Source organism: Haematobia irritans, chromosome 3, assembly GCF_050003625.1.
Source record: "Haematobia irritans isolate KBUSLIRL chromosome 3, ASM5000362v1, whole genome shotgun sequence".
Taxonomy (NCBI): Eukaryota; Metazoa; Arthropoda; class Insecta; order Diptera; family Muscidae; genus Haematobia; species Haematobia irritans.
The window spans coordinates 77,032,134-77,043,255 of NC_134399.1; the positions used below are offsets into that span (position 1 = coordinate 77,032,134).

The following is an 11,122-nucleotide window of genomic DNA, read 5'->3' on the forward strand; positions in this document are numbered from 1 at the left end:
TTATTCCGCATTACATTACTCCACTCATATAATTGTCTAGCTCTAAACCTCAGCTAAAAGTAAAGATTAGATTAAAGAAAATTTTCCAATAGTGAACCCTGCTAGAGCCATAGAGTATTACACATCAAACCTGGTGATTAATGTGTTAAATTAAGGGGTTTATTTAGACCCAAAGAGCAGGTACCCATTATCTTCGTACCTACCTACAACATTTTATGAGGCCATAAATTCGATATCACCATCATGCAGGAAATTGGAAATTAACTAAACTTGTCAAAATGTGCTGCAACACTATCGTCAAATAAAACCCACACGAACCTTAACCAGCCAAACAGACACAGATACTGGAGTGTTTGGGGCAATGTGATGACGATTCGATTTCTTTACTCTATTGACACTCTGAGTAATATTGGAAATTCGGGTTTTTCATTATTTACATGTGAAAATTCTTATTTGTATGAATAGTCAATAAATGGACGATTGGCAAACATTAAATTCATATTCATAATAAAGGTTCGAAAATAAGAGCACGTTTTATTTATACAACCAAACTATAGGCAGATGTTTTTATACTTGAGTTGTTTTTAGTTTTTTTTTGGAACTAAATATTTTGACAATAAACATTCATGGATTAATTTACTTATGCAAGAGTAACTAATGCTTCTCTATAAATCATTCAATGAAATCCATTCGGTAAATACAAAATTATTTATGTTAATAACAAATAAACTGTTTATTCCATAAGTTACACTATTAATTGGGTCATAGTATTATAATTGGAATTAGTTCTTCATGTTAACCAAAATGAAGGCAAAAATAATAGCAGCCTTCTATGGCATTCAAAGAAATTTTTATAGACCTTTAACTTTGATTATTGTTACTTCAAAGACAAAATTTGGAAAAAACGTAAATATATTCTATACATATAAATAACTGTGAAATATACATAAAAATTTTAGCCGAGGTCAAAAATTACACCCTGTACCAGGGATAACAATTCTGTACTATAGTACTTTTTTTCAATACTTTAATATTCGGTGGAAAATAAAAGTAATATCCCAGCAAAACAATTTGGCACAACTTTAAAAGCACTTCCAGAAGATGCACTCCCAATGATGTTCTTTATTTTAACTTTTGATATTGGATAAAATCAAAAAATCAAGTTTCAAACAAAAAGTTGGTGTTCAGGGAAAGAGGGGAATGTGATGTAAATATTTTAATGTTAATTTCGTGGAAGATATATTTTAGTGTACCATTTTGATGCACTCAAAAAAGTATATATGACACTAAAGCCAGTTCAATTCTGTTTTAGTTCATGGAATTATTATCCTAGTTTCCAACTTAAATAACACATATGGGTTAAGTGAGACCTTTCATAAAGAAATTAATTTTTTAGCGACTAATGACACATCCAAAAATTCTTAACCTAAATTTTTTATACCTTATTGTTCCAAGAATATATAAAAAATATGCAAACATATATATTTTTTTTTCGAAAAAATATAATGCATTGAAAAAAAATGCGGAAATTTTCTGCATTTTTTTGATTTCTAGAAGCTACAGCAAAGCAAACGTCTCAATAAATTTCACTTTTTGAATTTTTTATTATTTGCTTGAGCATTTAGCTCAAAGATTGCGCTTTTAGATATTTCTTATATTTACTAATAAATTATTTAAAATTTTGTTTGTACGTTTACCTTTAAAATTTTCGAAAATTGCCAAAACCCTGACATCAATCGCGTTGAGCAACTTTTTGGCAAAAGTTTTTCAAAATCTTTTTTCACATTTCTTATTACAATCATTAAGAGATTCTAAAACTGTAAGTGCTCGTTAAAAAATTTGAGTTTTGAAAAATCTCATACATTTCCTGGACAGGTCTAATGCACATAATATGCGACGACTATTAAAGGAAGAAAGTCCTATTTGAGAGCCATAAAATCTGGAAAATCATTCCAAATTCCAGAACCACAAAAGAACCAACTATATCTTCATCGAAAATTTCCATAAATTAAACAAGTCGATTTTTGTTTTAATTTAATAAAGTATATCTTACAAAAATTTTTAAAAATTGTAATATTAATTTTTGTGACATTTTTATCTAATTTAACGAGTCGAAAAGACAAAAGAAACAATTTCCACATTTTAAACAGTATTTCCAAAAAAGTTGCAATTTTTGTTGTTGTTTTTTTCATTTTTTTCATTTTCATAAATATTTTGACAATAAACATTCATGGATTAATTTACTTATACAGGAGTAACTAATGGTTCTCTATAAATCATTCAATGAAATCCATTTGGTAAATACAAAATTATTTATGTTAATAACAAATAAACTGTTTATTCCGTAAGTTACACTATTAATTGGGTCATAGTATTATAATTGGAATTAGTTCTTCATGTTAACCGAAATGAAGGCAAAAATAATTGTAAAAAAATTAAAATCGGTGTTTTGAATCGCAATATGAACTCCAAGACGCGAATCTTCGTTAGGTTAGGTTAGGTGGCTCACTTAGACTGTTCAGTCCATTTCCAGCAAAAAAATTTGGAAGTTCTTCTTAAGGCACAACTTTAAAAGCACTTCTAAAAATGTCCTCCCAAAGATGTTCTTTATTTTAACTGCACAGGAAGTTCATTTGAGTCAATCTTTTATAACTCGCTTTTTTCAATGGGAAATTTGAAATTTTTTTGTTTCAAATGGGTTAAAAACGGATTTAAAAATTAATAAAATAGTGAAAATTATTTAAATTTTGCCGAAAAAAATTCTAAATTCTTTCTAGAAAAATTGCGAATTTTAGAAAATATTTCATGTCAAACGTTCCAGACAAGCGTTATAATACATTGAAAATACAAAAAAAAAATTAAAAATTATTTATTCGTCAAAAAAAATTCTTTATTCACATCCATATCACTGGATTCGCATCACACCTTAAGAAGTGATGCAAATTCACTGCAACGGCTGTTGAAATGGTGGACATCCGTCCTATGACAAGCCCATGTTAAAATCATCGCTTCTGCGCCAATTTTGCACCACTTCCGGATCCAAAAAGAATATTTTCACTACTTTTTTGGCGACGCTTTTTTTGCTGGGTTGTGATACCACAGTAGTGAACTTCTTTAGTCCATTAAAGTCAATTAAAGGTGAGTGTTAAGTTCGAGTTTAGCCGCTAAAGTGAAAACAAAAGCAGTAAAAAAGGCATAAAATTCTACATATTTGTTGCAAATTTTATTATAACTTGACGAGGAATAGCCCAAAGCTTGTATTTCTTAAAATGGATTATTAATGAAAAGTAATCGTGAAAAAATGGCGATTTTAGTGGCTAAACTCGAACTTAATACCCACCTTAAGGTAAAATTCCCTCAATTAAAGAAAAATAGTTTTGATAAAAAACATAAAAAAAAATCAATAAATTTGTTTAAAGTTTTGAACAGAATTCATATGGTAAAAGTAAATTTAAAGGTCAATTTAACTCTTTTGCATATAAAGGTATTAAGGTTTTTCGCGAAAGGTGAGTACTAAATTCGAGTTTAGGTGCTAAAGTGGAAACCAAAACAGTAAGAAAGGCATCAAATTACATTTTTTTTTGCAAATTTTATTATAACTTGATGGGGAATAGCCTGAAGCAAATTTTCACAAATTCCTTAAAATAGATTATTAAAGAAAAGTAATCGTGAAAAAATTCCGATTTTAGCGGCTAAACTCGAAGTTAATACTCATCTTAAAAGAACAGTATTTCACAGTTACTATTCTTTAATAATTCCTCTTTAAGAAAATTATTTTATTAGTTGTTGCTTTGAATCAAAAACAATGGAAGATGAAGATGGGAAAATGGGCGACGTCATACCAAAAGTTGCATTTACGGTGTTCGATACATACACGTTCGTTCATTTTTAATTTGCAATATTTTTTGTTAAAAACTCACAAATGATGTTAAATTTTGTGTAAATAATAATGAGAAACTTTTGACCGATTGTTCTACGTCTTTCCCTGATATAAATTTCTTTTTATTCTTAGTTTAATTTGTGGAACAAAAAATCATAAACGACACTTTTGCATCGAACGCCGTCAATGGTTTGATACCCTCTGCTGCCATTTTCCCATCTTCATCTTCCATTGTTTTTGCTTTGAATCATGCCCGACCAAGGTATTATAAAATTTGTGAAAAAAAATAAAATTCTATTCTGCTTTTACAGATTTAATTTCGATTTTAGAAGCTAAACTTTAACTTAAACCCAACATAGGGGATAATCTTTAAATTATTTGAGATACTGAATCTTTAGATTAAAGAAAAAACACAACATTCAAATATAGGCTAAGACTGGTTTGGAGGATTTTGCATTTCTATTTCTTTTAAATAAGAAAATATTAAGTATTTTGAGGTATCTGCTATTAACTTTCTGACAAAAGAGAAATAAAGTTTTTCCAAATTTTAAACAAAGTTTTTCCATAATAATAAAAAAATGAAAATAGCGGTTTTAGTTAAAAGCCGGCTTTGAATCCATTCAACGACAAACTACCTTTTCTATCAGAAGTCAACGATAAAAAGGGCATTCCTAGCTTTGGCCCTCAACTCATATGCCTTCACTAAATCTATCTTTTTTAGATGTAAAAAAATTGTTCTTCCGAACGATACTCGATTCTTGGACAAATTTATGATATGATAAAGTTGATTAAATTGTAAGCATAATCGATGAATGTGTTGATTATTAGCATAATCGACTCCACAGTAAGGAATACACAATAGTACAAACCTTCTATACGCTCTGATCGGAACATTGAATAGAATTCTACTAAGGAAAAATTCTGATTTAAATTTTCCATGAATACAATTCATAATAAAAGTGATACAGCAATCACTCGATTTACGTCGTCTCGGTTTACGTTGTTTCGATTTACGTCGTCAAATTTTTTGTTCCATCAAACTTCTATTTACGTCGTCGATTTTTTGTCCACTTTGTCAGAAACGCCTTCCATAAGTACAAGAAGTATCAACGATGATGACATCGAAACATTTTTTTTTCTGAAATTCTTACCGAAATTACTGAATTACCTTTACTTTTGAAGTTTTCTATTATGTACACGCACATACATACATAAATGGACATTGTTTCGATTAACGTCGTCAAATTCCGGAACCAATCACGACGTAAATCGAGGGATTACTGATATACAGTAATCCATAGTAACATAGTCCTTCTACTTGACAATGAGGGTAATTTTATAATATTTAGTCTAAATCGGGGAGAGAAAATGCAGTACTTAGTACTTTTTCCAATACTTTTTCACCCTGGTCAGTACCGTAGTACCCCCGCGAATGATTTATTACCTTTTGTCTAGACATTTTTGAACCGATATAACATTTATGGTGCAATAGTCTTGAATTTTGAATTTCAAGAATCATTACAGTAACGCTCGAAACATGAGGCAAAAATAATCCACCAACATTTGGAGAAAATCTTACCAAAAACTACCAAAAAATTATTATTTTGGAAAAATTTATTTCTACATAAAGGTTTGTCAAAATTTTATTTCTACAGAAAATTTTGTCAAAATGTTTTCTTTTGAAAAATTTTGTCAAAAGTTTATTTTATTTTTTGACAACATTTTATTTCATATTTGTTGTTTTGATCTCAGCTTTAAAACCATTGCGTTGAATAAACTAGAAGAGTAGTTTAACCAATAGAGGAAAAGAATGTTTGTCAAATTTATTTGGGCAAAGCCCTACACCGAAAGAATTCTCTTCGTTAATTTTACGAAGAATTCTTCATTAACTATTCTTCGTGAATTCTTCATTAAAATAAGGAAAATTTCATTCATTTTCGTAAATTTTACGAAGAACATTTTACGAATATACGAAACTTCTACGAAATATTCTACATTAACTTTTCTTCGTAAAAAGTTCGTACTTTTAACGAAACTTTCTTCATGTTTCATGAATTTTGTGAAGAAGTTTTTACGAATATTTTACGAAATATTCTGCGTTAAGATTTCTTCATAAAAAGTACGAAACATTTTCTTTGAAATAACGAAGAAGTTTCATTGCAGTTTTAAAATTTGCGTTCGCGACATAAAATTGTCTTTTATAATGAGCTTGAGTGTTTTCCTTTATTCTATTTTTTATGCACGTCTATGCTACTTCTCATTTGGATGATAGAGCGCTATGAATAAAAGTGAAGCAATAAAACTAAAAATTATTAAAAAAAACTTAAGATGTAAAGTAGTGATGTCATTTTTCACACTTGTAACTACAACCAAATGCACTTTCGACAGTAATTTTATTCTAAAAGTTCGAACATTTTTGAAAAAAAAAGTACGAACGTTTTTCATAAAAAGTACGAACATTTTTCATAAAAACTACGAAAGTTTTTCATAAAAAGTGCGAAGCATTTTCATAAAAAGAACGAAATTGTTTCATAAAAAGTACGAAGAGTTTTCAAAAAAGTACGAAGATTCTTCATAAAAAGTACGAATTTTTTTCTTACAAACTACGAAAATTTTGGAAGAACTTTTTTTCGTAAAAAGTACGAAATATTTCGTACATTTAATAAAAAGTTTCTTTGGTTGTAAAACAATGACAAATTTCGTACTTTTAAAGAAATTTTTCGTTCTTTTTACGAAGAAAATTCTTTCGGTGTATAGACTGCAAGATGGTTGGATGGACGCAAGTTTCGGAATTACCACATTCCTCATCAGTATCCTCTACTTGCAGCAATACTATCATCCAATTATCAGAATAAATTCAAGCAGTTCACTAAACCCAAAGTGAACCGCACTTGAACCTTCCGAAAAAAGGTTTATAATAGCCGGCCATTGCCGAAATAAATTTCTACAAACATATTTCTATAGAAAATTTTGCCAAGTTTTTATTTCTATAGAACATTTTGTCAAAATTTTATTTCTATAGGAAATTTTGTCGAAATTTTATATCTATAGGAAATTTTGTCAAAATTTTATTTCTATGGAATATTCTGTCAAACTTTCATTACTATAGAAAATTTTGTCAAAAATTTATTTCTATAAAAAAATTTCAAAATTTTATTTCTATAGAAAATTTTGTCAAAATTTAATTTCTATAGGAAATTTTGTCAAAATTTTATTTCTATGGAATATTCTGTCAAACTGTTATTACTATAGAAAATTTTGTCAAAAATTTATTTCTATAAAAAAAAAAAAATTCAAAATTTTATTTCTATAGAAAATTTTGTCAAAATTTAATTTCTATAGGAAATTTTGTCAAAATTTTATTTCTATGGAATATTCTGTCAAACTTTTATTACTATAGAAAATTTTTTCAAAAATTTATTTCTATAAAAAATTTTTGTAAAAATTGTATTTCTGTAGAAAATTTTGTCAAAATTTTATTTCTATGGAATATTCTGTCAAACTTTTATTACTATTGAAAATTTTGTCAAAAATTTATTTCTATAGAACATTTTGTCAAAATTTTATTTCTATAGAAAATTTTGTCAAAATTTTATATCTATAGGAAATTTTGTCAAAATTTTATTTCTATGGAATGAATATTCTGTCAAACTTTTATTACTATAGAAAATTTTGTCAAAAATTTATTTCTATAAAAAAAATTCAAAATTTTATTTCTATAGAAAATTTTGTCAAAATTTAATTTCTATAGAAAATTTTGTCAAAATTTTATTTCTATGGAATATTCTGTCAAACTTTTATTACTATAGAAAATTTTGTCAAAAATTTATTTCTATAAAAAATTTTGTCAAAATTTTATTTCTATAAAAAAATTTTGTCAAAATTGTAGTTCTATAGAAAATTTTGTCAAAATTTTATTTCTATAGAAAATTTTGTCAAAATTTTATATCTATAGAACATTTTGTCAAAATTTTATTTCTATAGAAAATTTTGTCAAAATTTTATTTCTATAGAAAATTTTGTCAAAATTTTATATCTATAGGAAATTTTGTCAAAATTTTATTTCTATGGAATATTCTGTCAAACTTTTATTACTATAGAAAATTTTGTCAAAAATTTATTTCTATAAAAAAAATTTGTCAAAATTTTATTATAAAAAAATTTGTCAACATTTTATTTCTATAGAAAATTTTGTCAAAACTTAATTTCTTTAGGAAATTGTGTCAACATTTAATTTCTTTAGGAAATTTTGTTAAAATTTTATTTATATATGAAGTATAACTGTGGCATCCGTGATTACAATACTACGGCAGCCTTTGTAAGCGGATAAAAATGTAAAAAAATAATAAACAAAATTTTATTTGCTTTAAAATTCAGTCTAAAGAAGCTCTTGAAAATAATCTTCCAATAGATTTGTTTTTGAAATTTAGTGAAAAGTAATTTTTCGCTCAAAAAATACCTTTTTTGGACTTTCTTAAAAAATTGATTTTCCATCTCCGGTCTAAATTCGTATGATGGAAGGAAGTTGTGGTTCTTCCCACGTCCGCGATGACAAAATAAAAGGAATTGCTTCTGAATAGATTCAAGCATACACGTTTAGACTTAACCTGTCATAAGTGTATACCTGCCATATGTGGATATAATTGAAGGGACTGCGGTGGGCGCCACTTCTGAGAAGATTCACTGTAACAGGACTTACCTTTTTTTCCTTTACTTGATGTGAAGAGAGATGATAATTCGAATAAGTCGTATTACTATGTTCGCTCAAAAACTATATGCAGCTATCCAATTCGATGAAGAAATTATCCAGTAATTTCTGGGATTTTATAAAAACAATTTTTCTCTTTTAATGGCTTAGAGCTACAATCCACAGGTGCAAACAAATTTTTTATTTGTTTGTTTTAATTAAAAAATCAATAAAATCCTAGAAATCAATAGGTTTTATAGGTTTTTAAAAATTATTTAGGTAAACTCAATTATGAGTTTCTTCCACTATTAACATTGCACTTGTCAATTGGGGGGTGATTATCAATAACTTCTTCAAAATTTTTGCAATTTCTCACTAGTTACTAATTTTATACAAAACAAAAATTATTTGTTATTTTTTAATATATTTTTAAAATTCCAACACTTTTGCCGACTGTTTTAAAACAAAAACTTTACACACTTGTTGCCACACTTTTTCTTTATTGTAATTCTATTGGGGAATTTATTTTCAAACTTTGTTTCTTTTACAAATCATTTTCAATATTTCATTCACCAAAATGATAACATGTCAAATTCTCTTTTAAACAGTTTTCTTTCACAATTTTTGTGAATAGGTTTTTGGGGTTTATTAAAATTATTTTCATTCATTATTATCCACATTTTCACTGTGTTATAGGCTCCAATGAAGATTTCATATAACCACCACCCATTCTTATTTCATAATAGATCATTTGTTTTGATTCAGTTGTTATTGATGTTGTTGTTGCTATTTGGGGCTCTTATTTTAACGGATATTTGGAAATTTATGAACTCTCATTATTTTCTCCACAAAATATTCAAAGAGATTTGATCAATCATTATTTGAGAAGGGGGCATGAGCAGCATGAGGAGAATATTTGATTTTATATGGTGTGCGTTTGTGTATGACTCGTTATATTGTTGTTGTTATTGTTGCTGTGGAGTGGGAGATGGCTTATAAATATAACAGAACCGTAAAAGAAATTCTCTTTTCAATCGACCACCAACAAAGTGTGTTGTTCATTGTCCACTATGATGTAGTTGTTGTTTGTTTTAGACTACGTTGTCGGTTGTAGTCTTGGTCGTCGTCATTGTTGTTGTTGTTGTCATAGACGATGCACTTTACACAATTTATTCATTAACAACAATCAAAACTGGATTTTGTTTTTTTGTTGGTTGAATGCACAAAACATTATCACTGTTGGAGTTTGGTTGAGTTTGGGGGGCTATTAAAATTCTATGGTTAAGCTAAACGATAGAATCGACCGACCGCATTGCAACAAACAAATCACCAACTTGTATGTACCATCATCACCAGCGTTTTGTCTTTAGAAAGGTTAAGGTTTTATGTTCTTTCCAAGTCCCTATAGATAGGATGGCGTGATACAAATCTAAATTTTCTACTTTTTTGGTGTTTTGAAATTCCTTCAATGTACACTTATCACATTCACTTTAGGCCTTTACTTTTTGTTGTTTTACCAAAACGTTGCCCCAATACATTTGTATTTTTTTTTTTGTTTCTTTGAAAATAATCACTTTTAGGTTTTTGTTCCCTTAACTTGACTACCGCCACTAAATTCTCTGGCTGGTTTTACTTCACTTTATTAATTTTTTTTTTTTGTTTTGAAAACTGTGGAGCTCTTTTTTGGTTCCTCCTTTGATTTTTGTTTTTCTACTTGCGTTTGTTTTTTCAATTCTAAAATGGCGTACCACGACAACCAACCATCACCATCAACGTAAAAAAACCCGTCCGCTTAATTCGTTCGTGAGGAGAAATTGTCATAGAATTCGAAATCGGCACTTAAATGACAACGATCACGCGTAAGCTTGAAACGCTTCACATAATATCCAAAAGTAGACTGAATTGTAAAGTTCCACATAAAATACACGGCTACAATGCCCAGTCAATGGCTGCATTGAGGTGCGTACGAACAGCAACGATAAGGTTGTTCACTGGGCCGAAGCCAAAAATAACAGCACATAGCATACAACTCCAACCAAGAGAGTAGGACAAAGTAAAATAAGAAACCCAGCAGCGAGTTAATGAATGTTGAGAGCAACAAACAATCATACCAAATGGTTTGATCATACCGAAAAATGTATGGACCAAAAACAAGTTCAACCACTAGTAAACTCCTTGGATTGGTTTTTTATTCGCATAGACGACCAAATATTTTTACATCAATTCAACAAAGTCCACACTTGCAACATTTACTTCAACAATGCCCCTTGCATTATAATCCAACACTCTCTCAAACATGTTGTACGTCAACCACCGGCTTCATACCATTTACAATTGCTTCGCTTGCCTATGGTGTTTTGCCATTTGGATTCCATGACAATGGTTCATTATCATGCGGACCTTGTGATGAAGTGGGTGAGAAGTGATATTGTTAAAGTAGTGGCGAATAGAAGAAAATACTTCGATTTACTTGACGAATTCAGGCGTACTTTTCACCATTTTGTGAAATTAGACTTATTGAGGAGAAATGCAGAAATTTAAGCGCAATTTATTTA

The 11,122-nt window shown here is 28.6% G+C and overlaps 1 protein-coding gene across 1 annotated transcript in view; it reads right to left on the reverse strand.

Moving 5' to 3' along the window:
• LOC142228560 (uncharacterized) overlaps positions 1 to 10,472 on the reverse strand; it is a 126,719-nt gene extending 116,247 nt beyond the window's left edge. The window contains exon 1 of the mRNA XM_075299017.1: positions 8,580 to 10,472. The gene's annotated coding sequence lies outside the window, so the exon portion shown is untranslated. The remainder of the gene's footprint in view (positions 1 to 8,579) is intronic.
• Between the last annotated feature and the right edge of the window lie 650 nt (positions 10,473 to 11,122).